We start from the raw sequence: 12,126 nt of genomic DNA, 5'->3' as shown, positions 1-12,126 counted from the left end.
CTGTGCTTGTCCTGCTAGACCTTAGTGCATTCGATACTGTTGACCATAATATCCTATTAGTGCAATTGGAACATGCTGTAGGTATTACGTGTACTGTGCTGCAGTGGTTTAAATCATATCTATCTAATAGACTCCAATTTGTACATGTAAATGGAGAGTCCTCTTCACCCACTATGGTCAATTATGGAGTTCCACAGGGCTCAGTGCTAGGACCAATTCTATTTACATTATACATGCTTCCCTTAGGCAGCATCATTAGAAGACATAGCATAAATTTTCGCTGCTATGCAGCATATTTCTCCTGTTTTGGCTTCCCTTCATTGGCTTTCTGTTAAATCCAGAACTGAATTTAAAATCCTGCTCTTAAACATACAACGTCTTAATTAATCAGGCCCCACCTTATCTTAATGACCTTCTAGTACCATATCACCCTATTAGAGCACTTCGCTCTCACACTGCAGGCCTACTTGCTGTTCTTAGAGTATTTAAAAGTAGAATGGGAGGGAGAGCCTTCAGTTTTCAGGCCCCTCTTCTGTGGAACCAGCTTCCAGTTTGGATTCGGGAGACAGACACTAGGGCTGGGTGATATGGCCTAAAATCCATATCGCGATATAATTTGAAGCACATGCGGTAACGATATATATCGCAATATATTCTTTTCTTCTGTATAATGTATTTTCCACACTATAAGGCACACTTAAAATCCTTTAATTTTTCTCAAAAATCGAGTGTGCCTTATATATGAATTCTGGTTGTGCTTACTGACCTCGAATCGATTTTGGCATGCAGAAATCTGTTAAAAAATGTTTTGATGTCAGAGCATTATGGCTGCCATAGTGAGGAGCTTCACGGAGTAATCTAGCTCCAAAACTCTGTCCGCTTCAGGTCTCAAATTCAAACGAACACTGAGTGTTAAAAACAGTCTAAATTATTTCATCTTTAATAAAAATCATTAACGTTGCTGCTTTACCAGGTGTAACAATTAAGTTTAACATCCATTCGTCCATGAAAACAGAATTTATTAAATTTAACTGAACTAGAAGTTAACGGGAAGTTAGCTCGCTAGTTTCCCCCTAAACATGACATACCATGTTCTGACAGAGAGATTTTTGAAACTAATTAAAATGTACAGCTCTGCTACCACTTCCAACATAAATGACGACGGGAAACTAAACAGCAGTGGCGTTTGCAGGGTTACTGAAGTTGGACTACCTGGTATATAATGTTGTGCTACGTGATTGCTAGCGACACAGCTATGTTAGCATAACATTAGCACAGTGAAGTTGGAGGATGAAGCCAACTTTTTTTTCCACTCGATAAAAGTTAAGGTGACGGATTCTGGTGGTCAGGGACAAATGCAATCGCATAGCCGGATGCTATACACGGGCCAAACTTCAGTCAGGAGAACAACTGAGATTATTCATCCAAAATACAAGGTTAGTTATTAATATACTGCAACAACATGGGAATAGAGCAGCTGCGAGACAATTCAACATTAATGAATCAATGTTACGGAAGTGGAGGAAGCGCAGTTTTTGGCTTTCCCCATATTTCAAAAGTGCTTCATCTCTTTGCTATGACTGTCGCCCGGCATAATTTGCAGATGATAATGGCTGTAGCCGCGGCAATGCATTCGACCAAAACAGGCGCAGCTTGATGACATCATCAACATGCGCTATCACGATAGAGATTTTAAATATATCGCTCTATCGTTGGTCAAACTTATATTGTTTCTATCGTATATCGTTTATATCACCCGCCCCTGACAGACACTATCTCTACTATCAAGATTAGACAGATTAGACAAAATAAGTTTCCTTTTTGCTAACGCATATAGTTAGGGCTGGACCAGGTGTCCCTGAATCCTCCCATAGTGATGCTGCAATAGATGTAGGCTACCGGGGATTCTCATGATGCATTGAGTTTTTCCTTTCCAGTCACTTTTCTCACTCACTATGTGTTAATAGACCTGTCTGCATCTAATCATATCTGTTATTAACCTCTGTCTCTCTTCCACAGCATGTCTTTCATCCTGTTTTCCTTCTCTCACCCCAACCGGTCGCAGCAGATGGCCCCACCCCTCGCTGATCCTGGTTGCACAAGAGGGTTCTTCCTGTTTAAAGGGAGTTTTTCCTTCCCACTGTCGCCAAAGTGCTTGCTCATAGGGGGTCACATGATTGTTGACGCAACTTTTGTTATGATTTGGCTGATTTATTTATATAAATAAAATTGAATTGAATTGAATCTTGCTCCATTAGTGAAATCAAACATGTCAACAAACACATTGTTGGTGTGTTAGCAGCAACTTCTGGCGATATGATCACATTAAGATAATGTGCAACAATGGGAGTTTTAATTAAAATTACATTAATGAAGAAATATTGATCAGTCAAGAAAATCTTTTACTTCATAAAAACTTTCCAGTTCGACTGATGATACAGTTGTTTCAATGTATGCTGGTAAAATATGATCTTTGTATTTTCTTGTAACTTCTGTGGCTTTTGATTTTGAATGTAGATTCTGTATATATGGAGGAGCCAGGATGGAAAAGATAACGCTGCTGTTTACGGGTTTTTAAAAACCAACCAGCTGTTATGGGCAGAAATCTGTGCCATCAGAAACTGAATTTGAATAAGTTAAATCTGAATTTGAATTGCTCAGATTGAATCTGAATTGTAACTTGAATAAATGCTTTTGAAAACTGAATTTGAATTAGTCTAATTTGAAATTGAATTTATGGTTTGAAAATGATCATCACTAAATTGAAATTGAATTTTATATATTGAAAATGAATTCATTTGCTTTGAAACTGCATTTTATCCTTTAAAAATTCAGCTCTCGAATAATTTCAGTTTAACTCTCACCATTCAGTTTCAGTTCTACAATTCAATTTCAGTTCCAAAATTCAGTTTTTTGGAACTTACATCCGGTTCCGGTTCAAGCGCAGATTAATAGAACTACATTTTGCCAGCGGACTGAAAGTGTTTCTGACGGGAATCTACAGCGTCTGGAGCTGAATTAAGACTTCAGAAGTCATTCGTCATATGTCGAATGACCAGCGGATAAACTCTCAGGGTGGTAATAAATGTATTACATGTATAAGAACAAGCGTCATGTTAACAAATGATAGCCGTACAGTAACTTTTATGCTTATTGTGGCTGTTAGCTAAAAACGCTAATTTAGCGTAGTTTGCCCTGAATTCAGCTTTGACAAACAAATATGATCGACTGTTTCTAGTAGAAATCCAAAGTTGTCATCTTGTACCCTCTCAGAGCCCTGTATGCTTGCAGAGACCCCTACAGTAGGGAAACATGCAAAACGGTGTCCAAACCTTTGTATTTGAGCTTTATTTATGTCTTACACAGCATCCCAACTCTTTAGCTAACTTAATAACTTTAGCTAAAGTGAATATTTAGTCTAATTCATTAGTGCAGTATTACTGGATCACCTCTGTTTGAAGTGATATGATATGTGACTATCACTGTGTTTAACTACCATGATAATTCTTAGGGTACTGAGTGCATGCTTATTTAGTTGTTTTTTTTTTTTTTTTTTAAAAACATACTGATCCATTGCTATGTTTGACAGGCTGAAGTTGTTGGGTCACCTCCTAAATCGACCATCTTTTACAGGTGTTTTTGTGCCAGAAATGGAGTGTCCACTGAAGACTGAAGATACTGAATTTCTACGCATTGCCATTGATCCCTCTTGTGCCTTCATCTAGACAAGAGGCATCAACTTAACCACTCTCACATGCTCTGTACCTACATCACCTTCCCTGACAGTCCTAGCTTGGCTCATCTGAGGGTGAAATTATAAGAATGTGTTATTTTGCAAAGTGCTCTCTAGGGTTCCTAAATAAAATATGGCATTTAGGTCATTTCTTTTGAATTAATCCCTTCTTCTGAAATATAAGAACCTCTCCTGGTTTTAATGGCACTTTGGATTTCCTTACTTTCTGTTCCACTCCCAACCCCAAACAGATGCAGACACAGTTACATGGAAGAGGGAAAGAAGTTGGAAAGGACTACTATAAATAAACCTAATGCCTAATAATGAAAAATGTAAAATATGAACAATAATAATAATAATAAAGATAAAAGATGAAGTAACAAGTTTTTAGTTTTTTGTTTATTCCAAATGATCATCCAGATGTCTGTGACATGTGATGACAAATACCATAATGGAAGGCCTTAGTCATCACATGCTTAAACTCATATATTTTTGCATATGCTGAACAGGCAGTCAGACATGCTGTAACTGTGGGGTAGAAAACTGCATGAACACCATACGGCAGGGGTCTCAAACTCCAGTCCTCGAGGGCCGCTGTCCTGCAACTTTTCCATGTGTCCCTGTTGCAACACACCTAGTAGGTCATTAGCAAGAGTATAGAACTTGAATGCATGCTGAGTTGGCAATTCAGCCATTTGATTCAGGTTACAGCAGCTCATGAGTGAATGAACATGGTGCAATAAAAGTATTTTAGAAGTCCATGTTTCCAAATACATTTACTTGAGTAGGTAGGGTTAGGGGCTGCCACCTCAGCATGCAGTCAAGTTCTATACTCTTGCTAATGACCTACTAATTGTATTCAGGTGTGTTGCACCAGGGACAAATGGAAAAGTTGCATGACACCGGCCCTCGAGGACTGGAGTTTGAGACCCCTGTCATATGGAATATGACAGGTGTGGTTGAACTGCATGAAGACTCGGAAGTTTCTCTTCTCTTCTGGCAGGACAGGAATGTGGCCTTGTCCTGTGAGCCACCGTAAAGATGTACTTGGAGTAGAACTGGACTGTCACCAGCCTCAGGCTCTTCACCTTTTCAAAGACAAAGCAGTCATTTAGATAAAATATTAGATATTGTTTACCTGTAAATGCACAAAGAGAATGTAGAAATGTAATTATTGTCAAGAGTGAAAAAGCACTGATAGTGTAATCTACAGCTGTGGCCAAACGTTTAGAGAATGAGAAGTGTTGTTTATTTACAAAGTTTGCTGTTTCAGTGATAGTTGTATATCATATTATATCACTTCAAACAGGTGATCCAGTAATGCTGCACTAATGAATTAGACTAACTATTCACTTTAGCTAAAGTTATTAAGTTAGCTAAAGAGTTGGGATGCTGTGTAAGACATAAATAAAGCTCAAATACAAAGGTTTGGACACCGTTTTGCATGTTTCCCTCTGCAAGCATACAGGGCTCTGAGAGGGTACAAGATGACAACTTTGTAATTCTACTAGAAACAGTCGATCATATTTGTTTGTCAAAGCTGAATTCAGGGCAAACTAGGCTAAATTAGCGTTTTTAGCTAACAGCCACAATAAGCATAAAAGTTACTGTACAGCAATCATTTGTTAACATGACGCTTGTTCTTATACATGTAATACATTTATTACCAACCTGAGAGTTTATCCGCTGGTCATTCGACATATGACGAATGACTTCTGAAGTCTTAATTCAGCTCCAGACGCTGTAGATTCCCGTCAGTAACATTTTCAGTCCGCTGGCAAAATGTAGTTCTATTAATCTGCGCTTGAACCGGAACCGGATGTAAGTTCCAAAAAACTGAATTTTGGAACTGAAATTGAATTGCAGAACTGAAACTGAATGGTGAGAGTGAAACTGAAATTATTCGAGAGCTGAATTTTTAAAGGATAAAATGCAGTTTCAAAGCAAATGAATTCATTTTCAATATATAAAATTCAATTTCAATTTAGTGATGATCATTTTCAAACCATAAATTCAATTTCAAATTAGACTAATTCAAATTCAGTTTTCAAAAGCATTTATTCAAGTTACAATTCAGATTCAATCTGAGCAATTCAAATTCAAATTTAACTTATTCAAATTCAGTTTCATAAGCTGTGCACACAGTTTCAATAACAGTGTAACTGTGATGTTTTTCTCACCTTTTGTGTTGAAGACATTGTTTCCTCTGTAGTGGCTGAGCTGAGTGTAAATGGCTGAAATTGTTCCTCTGCTGTTCCACCAGACTCCTCTCCTCCTGTTACTCAGCTGGGACACAAATATATATATGTATATATAGATATATACACACACACACACACACACACACACAACCAGAGGAGTCATATCTCTCTCTCTCTCTCTCTCTCTCTCTCTCTCTCTCTCTCTCTCTCTATATATATATATATATATATATATATATATATATATATATATATATGTAGTCAAAGGAGTTGCAAAGAAAAGCGTCTGGACTTCTTTAAGTTGCTTGAAGATGTTTCACCTCTCATCCGAGAAGCTTCTTCAGTTCTAAAGTCAAATGGCCGAGAGTCCCAGATTTAAACCAAGTGGGAGTATCCCCCCAAAGAGGGACCTTAGAACTGAAGAAGCTTCTCGGATGAGAGGTGAAACGTCTTCAAGCAACTTAAAGATATCCAGACGCTTTTCTTTGCAACTCCGTTGACAACGATGACCTGGATGACTGAGAACCTTCACAGACATATTGCCGTACATTTTGGGAGGAACACCCTTCAACTGGTACGGGAGTATGAAAGGGAATCTAGGAAACTGGCGGATTATAGGAACCACCTTCGCTTCAACCTAAGATGCAGACAAAGCAGAGTTGTTCCTAGGAGCTTGCGCCTTGGATCCACTGTCAGGGGACACAGAGCAGACTTGATTCTACAGAGAGCACAAAATCACCTTTTAAGTGAAAGGATAAGACAGGTCCATTTCACTATAGATGCCCTCCAGATCAAGATCAGCCAGACTGTGCAGGAAGTGGAAACCCTTCTACCCTCTCCAATCTTAGAAGAGGTATACAAGTTTGTTGACAAGGCCCAGCGGGACCAACACTCTAAAGGAAAAGAAAGACAACGCAGGAAATTTAACACCTTGCTTTTAAAAACCCACACTCCTCAGTCTGAACCCACACAACCCAGAGAAGAAAACACACCTGAAGACAGTTGGGAGAAATGGGTAAAGAACTTTTCAGACCGGAATCTCACTGAACCTGAAAAGAGGGTTTTAGCCAATGGACTCAATTTCGCCATTTCTCCGCAACAGTTGCCCATAGTGGACCTCATCACAGCCACAGAAACCGCCATACGGATTAATAAATTATCACAGACAGAAGCAGAGCAAATCAGGATGAAAGTCTCAGCCACCCTCTCCAGTGCGAAAGTCCCTCCGTCTAATCTAACATTACAAGAAAAGAAGGCCCTCGCTTCCCTGTGCAAAGACCACAACATCACTATATTACCAGCGGATAAGGGAAGGTGCACCGTGGTCCTAAACACAACAGATTACCACACAAAGATCACTACTCTCCTCGGTGACAACAACACCTACGAAGCTTTAAAGCGAAACCCCACAAGCAGCTACAAAAAGAAAGTTATAGCTTGCCTTCAAGACCTTGAAAAGGACAAAATCATTGACCGCATTACATATCACCGGCTTTATCCAGGGGATGCCATACCCTGCATTTATGGACTTCCTAAAATCCACAAGGAAGGGGTCCCACTCAGACCCATAGTCAGTAGCATAAACCCAGCCACTTATAACATTGCGAAACACCTGGTTACCATCCTTGCACCTCTCGTGGGGAACAACCCACACCACATCAAGAACTCCACCGACTTCACCGACAAGGTCGAGAAACTTACCCTGGATCCAGATGAAACCATGGTGTCCTTTGACGTAGTCTCTCTCTTCACTTGCATACCCACCACGGAGGCAGTGGAGACTATCAGAAAACGACTACAAGAAGACAACTCCTTGGATGACAGGACCAACTTCACACCCGATCAGATCTGCACACTGTTAGACCTCTGCCTTACCACAACATACTTCAAATACAACAAAGGCTTCTACAGACAAAAACATGGCTGTGCCATGGGCTCCCCCGTGTCACCTATTGTAGCCAACCTTTACATGGAGGAAGTGGAAAGAAAGGCTCTTGGCTCTTTTAAAGGGAGAGTACCCAGCCACTGGTACAGATATGTAGACGACACCTGGGTCAAAATCAGGACACAAGAAGTGGAATCCTTCACTGCACACATTAACGCCGTGGATAAAAACATCAAGTTCACCAGGGAAGACACAAAGGATAACTATTTGCCTTTCCTGGACTGCGCCGTGCACATTGAAGAGAATGGCAACCTCAACATCGAAGTTTACCGGAAGCCCACACACACGGACCAGTACCTCCTCTTTGACTCCCATCACCCTCTGGAACACAAACTTGGAGTAATCAGGACCCTACACCACCGGGAAGAACATGTTCCCTCCAAGCCTGAGGGAAAAAAGAAGGAACACACACACGTAAAGGAAGCACTCAAAACATGCGGTTATCCTAATTGGCCGTTTATAAAGTCAGCAAAGAGGCACAGAAAAGAAGATCAGACACCAGCGAGGGAGGTTAAGAAAGACAGACGCAACAACATTGTCATACCCTATGTAGCCGGTGTATCAGAGAAACTCAGGAGAGTCTTCTCCAAGCACAACATCCCAGTGTACTTCAGACCCAGCAACACACTCAGACAGAAACTGGTTCACCCAAAAACAAAACTCCTAAACACAGACTTAACAACGTGGTGTATGCTGTACAGTGCAGCGAGGAATGCCCAGACCTCTACATTGGAGAGACCAAACAGCCACTTCACAAGCGCATGGCACAACATATTAGAGCCACCTCCACAGGACAAGACTCAGCAGTCCATCTGCATCTTAAGGATAAAGGACACTCTTTTGAGGATGCCAATGTTCACATTTTGGACAGAGAGGACAGATGGTTTGAAAGTGAAAGAGGCCATCTATGTCCACTGTGAGCGACCATCTTTGAACAGAGGCGGTGGGTTACGACACCAACTGTCTGCCATCTATAAACCAGTTTTGAGTTCCCTCCCCTGACGCCTTAATGCCCACTCACATCCTGGGCCATCTGACCTCAGGAATTCACATGACAAGGTGGGGCCAGGTTTTACAATGAGCTCACCCTAAACTTTGGCTGATTAGGTCCCACACCCACTTTCACACCTTGGCTCATGTGATTAGAGGATCAACAGGGGGTCCTTTGTCCCTCTTTGGGGGGATACTTCCACTTGGTTTAAATCTGGGACTCTCGGCCATTTGACCTTAGAACTGAAGAAGCTTCTCGGATGAGAGGTGAAACGTCTTCAAGCAACTTAAAGAAGTCCAGACGCTTTTCTTTGCAAGTCCTTTGATGGATGACTGAGAACCTTCACAGACACATACATAAACACATACATATATATATATATATATATATATACATATATATATATATATATATATATATATATATATATACATATACATACATATACAGACTCCTCTGGTTGTCTATGGCCGTGTGCAGAGGATGCAGAGGATGCCCAGCATGGTCCATAATGTCCATATTGCTCCTTAAATTGTTTTTATATAAGTGCGTGGAATGAGTCTTCAGTTGAATGTTTTTAATAGGAAAAAAATACTTAAATAAATAAATAGTTTTTGTCGATTTCCATGTGTGATGACTGCAAGTGTCCAGAGTGAGGACAGACTGAGGGACCCACTGCTGCACATCATCTGTGAGGCTTTGCACCCCTGATGATCCACCAGGACAAACTCAGCAGTGTGTGAGGAAGAGGAGGAGGAAGAGCCAGCAGCAGCTGACAGATGGAGAGAATAGACAGACTGTTCCCTGTTTGTGAAGGACTGCTAGGAAAGTTTAAAAAAACTAATTGTCTGTCCTAAATCAGTCTTATTAGGTAATGTTCAAATAATGTTATCATTCCAGTGTTTTCAGTGTGGGAGAAAGTACTCAGGGCCTTCAAGTTACACACTATGAAAGGCAGCAACAAGTTTAATATTCAGAAACATAAAGTATGTATCAGCAGCAGAATGGAGCTAAAAATAAATGTTTGTTTCAGTTCTATGAAGCTTTGAGTATTTTGGATTAGTAGTACTGCTGTGTTTGTTGCATCATATTGCTGTAATTGTTTATATGCTTTATATATTCTGAGCTAAGTTGATCTATAGTGTTACATCATATTCTATAAGGATGTTATGTGTTTGTATACTTTCTGCCCAGTTTGACCCATTTAGCAGAAGTCAGCCTGTTTAAGGCTCTGATATCTGTTCTGTATGACTTAAAGCAGTTATGACATGGTCTGATTTTCTCACCCAATAAAGGAATATTTCATATATCAGTCTACTCTTCATTCTATCAGAAACAATTATCACAGCTCGTACATTTTCTTTTTACACATATATGTAAGCATTGAGCCAAATTTAGTAATGCCATCAAATTAAACGGACAATATTTGTCTTCTATATATAACACATCTGCATATACACTGTCAAAGAAACTTGTCTTTGAGTGAAGATTTAAGGTAAAATCTCACAAAAACAAAACAACCACCAAACCGCTAAGACAGTAAATGAGAGCAGGTACACGGATTCTGCACAAAGACGTAAACACACAACGCGACCTGCGGGTCAGAATCAGTGAGATGTCGCCTTTCTCACGGTAGGGGCTGAAAGCCGACAGCTCACTGTTCCTGATCTGTCGGTGGGTCCGCGCATTGTGTTCACGCCCTTTCTGCGTTGATTCTAAAGCTGTTAGTTTTATCTCTCTCCAAACAATATTGACCGAACCAGCGGCAAAAGAAGATCCAAACTACGCTCACATAAACATCGTCACTCTGACTTTTGCTGTTTTGCTTGCTTCCCCCCCCTCTCTCTCTGTACTTCAAGAAAAGTTTCCCTCTAAAAATCTTTTTTCTGCATTATTCGCTTGCTTGTTACGCACAAGTCTACTGTTGTTTACAGCGCTGTCGGCCGCTGTTTTTTCCGAAAAGAAAACCTAATTTCTGCCGTTCAATACTGAACCAATTTAAACTTTTAAAATTATGCAAAAAATGCAAAACGCTTTACCGTGTCTCTAATAAAACCGCTGTTACTTCAGAGGTAAAGTTCATATGTTGATTAATGGTTTCCTTTAGTTTTTGATGTACTGCAGAATATTTTTTATAAAATCCAGACCAGGAAAATCACCTTCATGTTGTTCTGTTTTATCTTCAGGTACTTTGACATAAAGGCATCTGCTGTGACGCTCACACCTTTGATAAAGTCTTGCGTGTGTCAGCTTCTTTTTTATTGATACAAAAATATGTAAATGTACTGATCTGATTTATAATATTTCTGACCATCAAACTTTCCCAGATTTAAATAGAATGGAATGGAATCGAATTAAATCGAATCGTGGATCGAATCGATTTGGGACCTTGTGAATCGGAATTGAATCGATTCTAGAAATCAGTGACGATACCCAGCCCTAAGACAGACCCAACATAAAGGTTAGCTTATCTTTTCTTCATGTCCTGGGGGTGGGGGTTGGCTCTTCTCCTGCCCTGCACCCATCCTTTTGTTCATATTCCAAGACTATTCTTCTTTATGTATTCTTTCTCCCTAGCAACCGCCATATTATCATGTTGCAAGCAATCACAAACTCTACAGTCTGTCTAACTCCAGTGCATACCAAGCAATCTATTATTCTCAACAGAGCTAAAATCAACATAAACTGAACCTGCATTAAAGTTAGCTCGGTGCTTACCTTTAGATGAGCCCACAAACCGAGAGAAACTCCGTGATGAAGCTGGAAGTCTTAAGAAACAGATCAGGGAGCAGAGACCCACGTGGTTCACGCTGATCTCAGCTAGGATCCAGGAGACAAGGGTGCGCAGATCGATGCAGATATCGATCCAAACGTTGGTAGTGGTATATGTTCCTGTAAGTTCACTACTTTACTCCCGTTTCATGAAAAAGCAGCTCTCTCTGCTCAGCTCCTCTACTGCAAACACACTTTGCTCCGCCCCCTTTTACCTGGCTCCGCTGTAATTTGTTGCTGTGCGGTCACGTGACTCAGCTGCACAACGTAACCCCGTGGAGTGTTATTTCACAAGTAGCGCCAATCTCCTTTTCCTAAACTCTTTTCCTTGGCCTCGATGAAAACGTCATCGTGGGGAGGACAACTGCTGAGGACTCAGGAAAAGAGAGGAGCTGTGCTGAGAATTGGAACAGCCTTACACTCGTCTTTCTGTAACAATGTGACACCGGATGTCCGCCTGTTGAAACTACATTGTGCTGAAGAT

General features: G+C 40.4%; 1 protein-coding gene across 2 annotated transcripts in view; it reads right to left on the bottom strand.

Moving 5' to 3' along the window:
- LOC134624754 (zinc finger protein 234-like) overlaps positions 1 to 11,794 on the bottom strand; it is a 196,269-nt gene extending 184,475 nt beyond the window's left edge. For both annotated transcript variants that reach the window (XM_063469781.2, XM_063469783.2), the window contains exon 1: positions 11,589 to 11,794. The gene's annotated coding sequence lies outside the window, so the exon portion shown is untranslated. The remainder of the gene's footprint in view (positions 1 to 11,588) is intronic.
- Positions 11,795 to 12,126: the final 332 nt, after the last annotated feature.

The sequence above is a fragment of the Pelmatolapia mariae genome, linkage group LG3_W, assembly GCF_036321145.2.
Source record: "Pelmatolapia mariae isolate MD_Pm_ZW linkage group LG3_W, Pm_UMD_F_2, whole genome shotgun sequence".
NCBI lineage: Eukaryota > Metazoa > Chordata > Actinopteri > Cichliformes > Cichlidae > Pelmatolapia > Pelmatolapia mariae.
The sequence above is the reverse complement of the archived record's forward strand: the minus strand, read 5'-3'. Positions and strand labels throughout refer to the sequence as shown.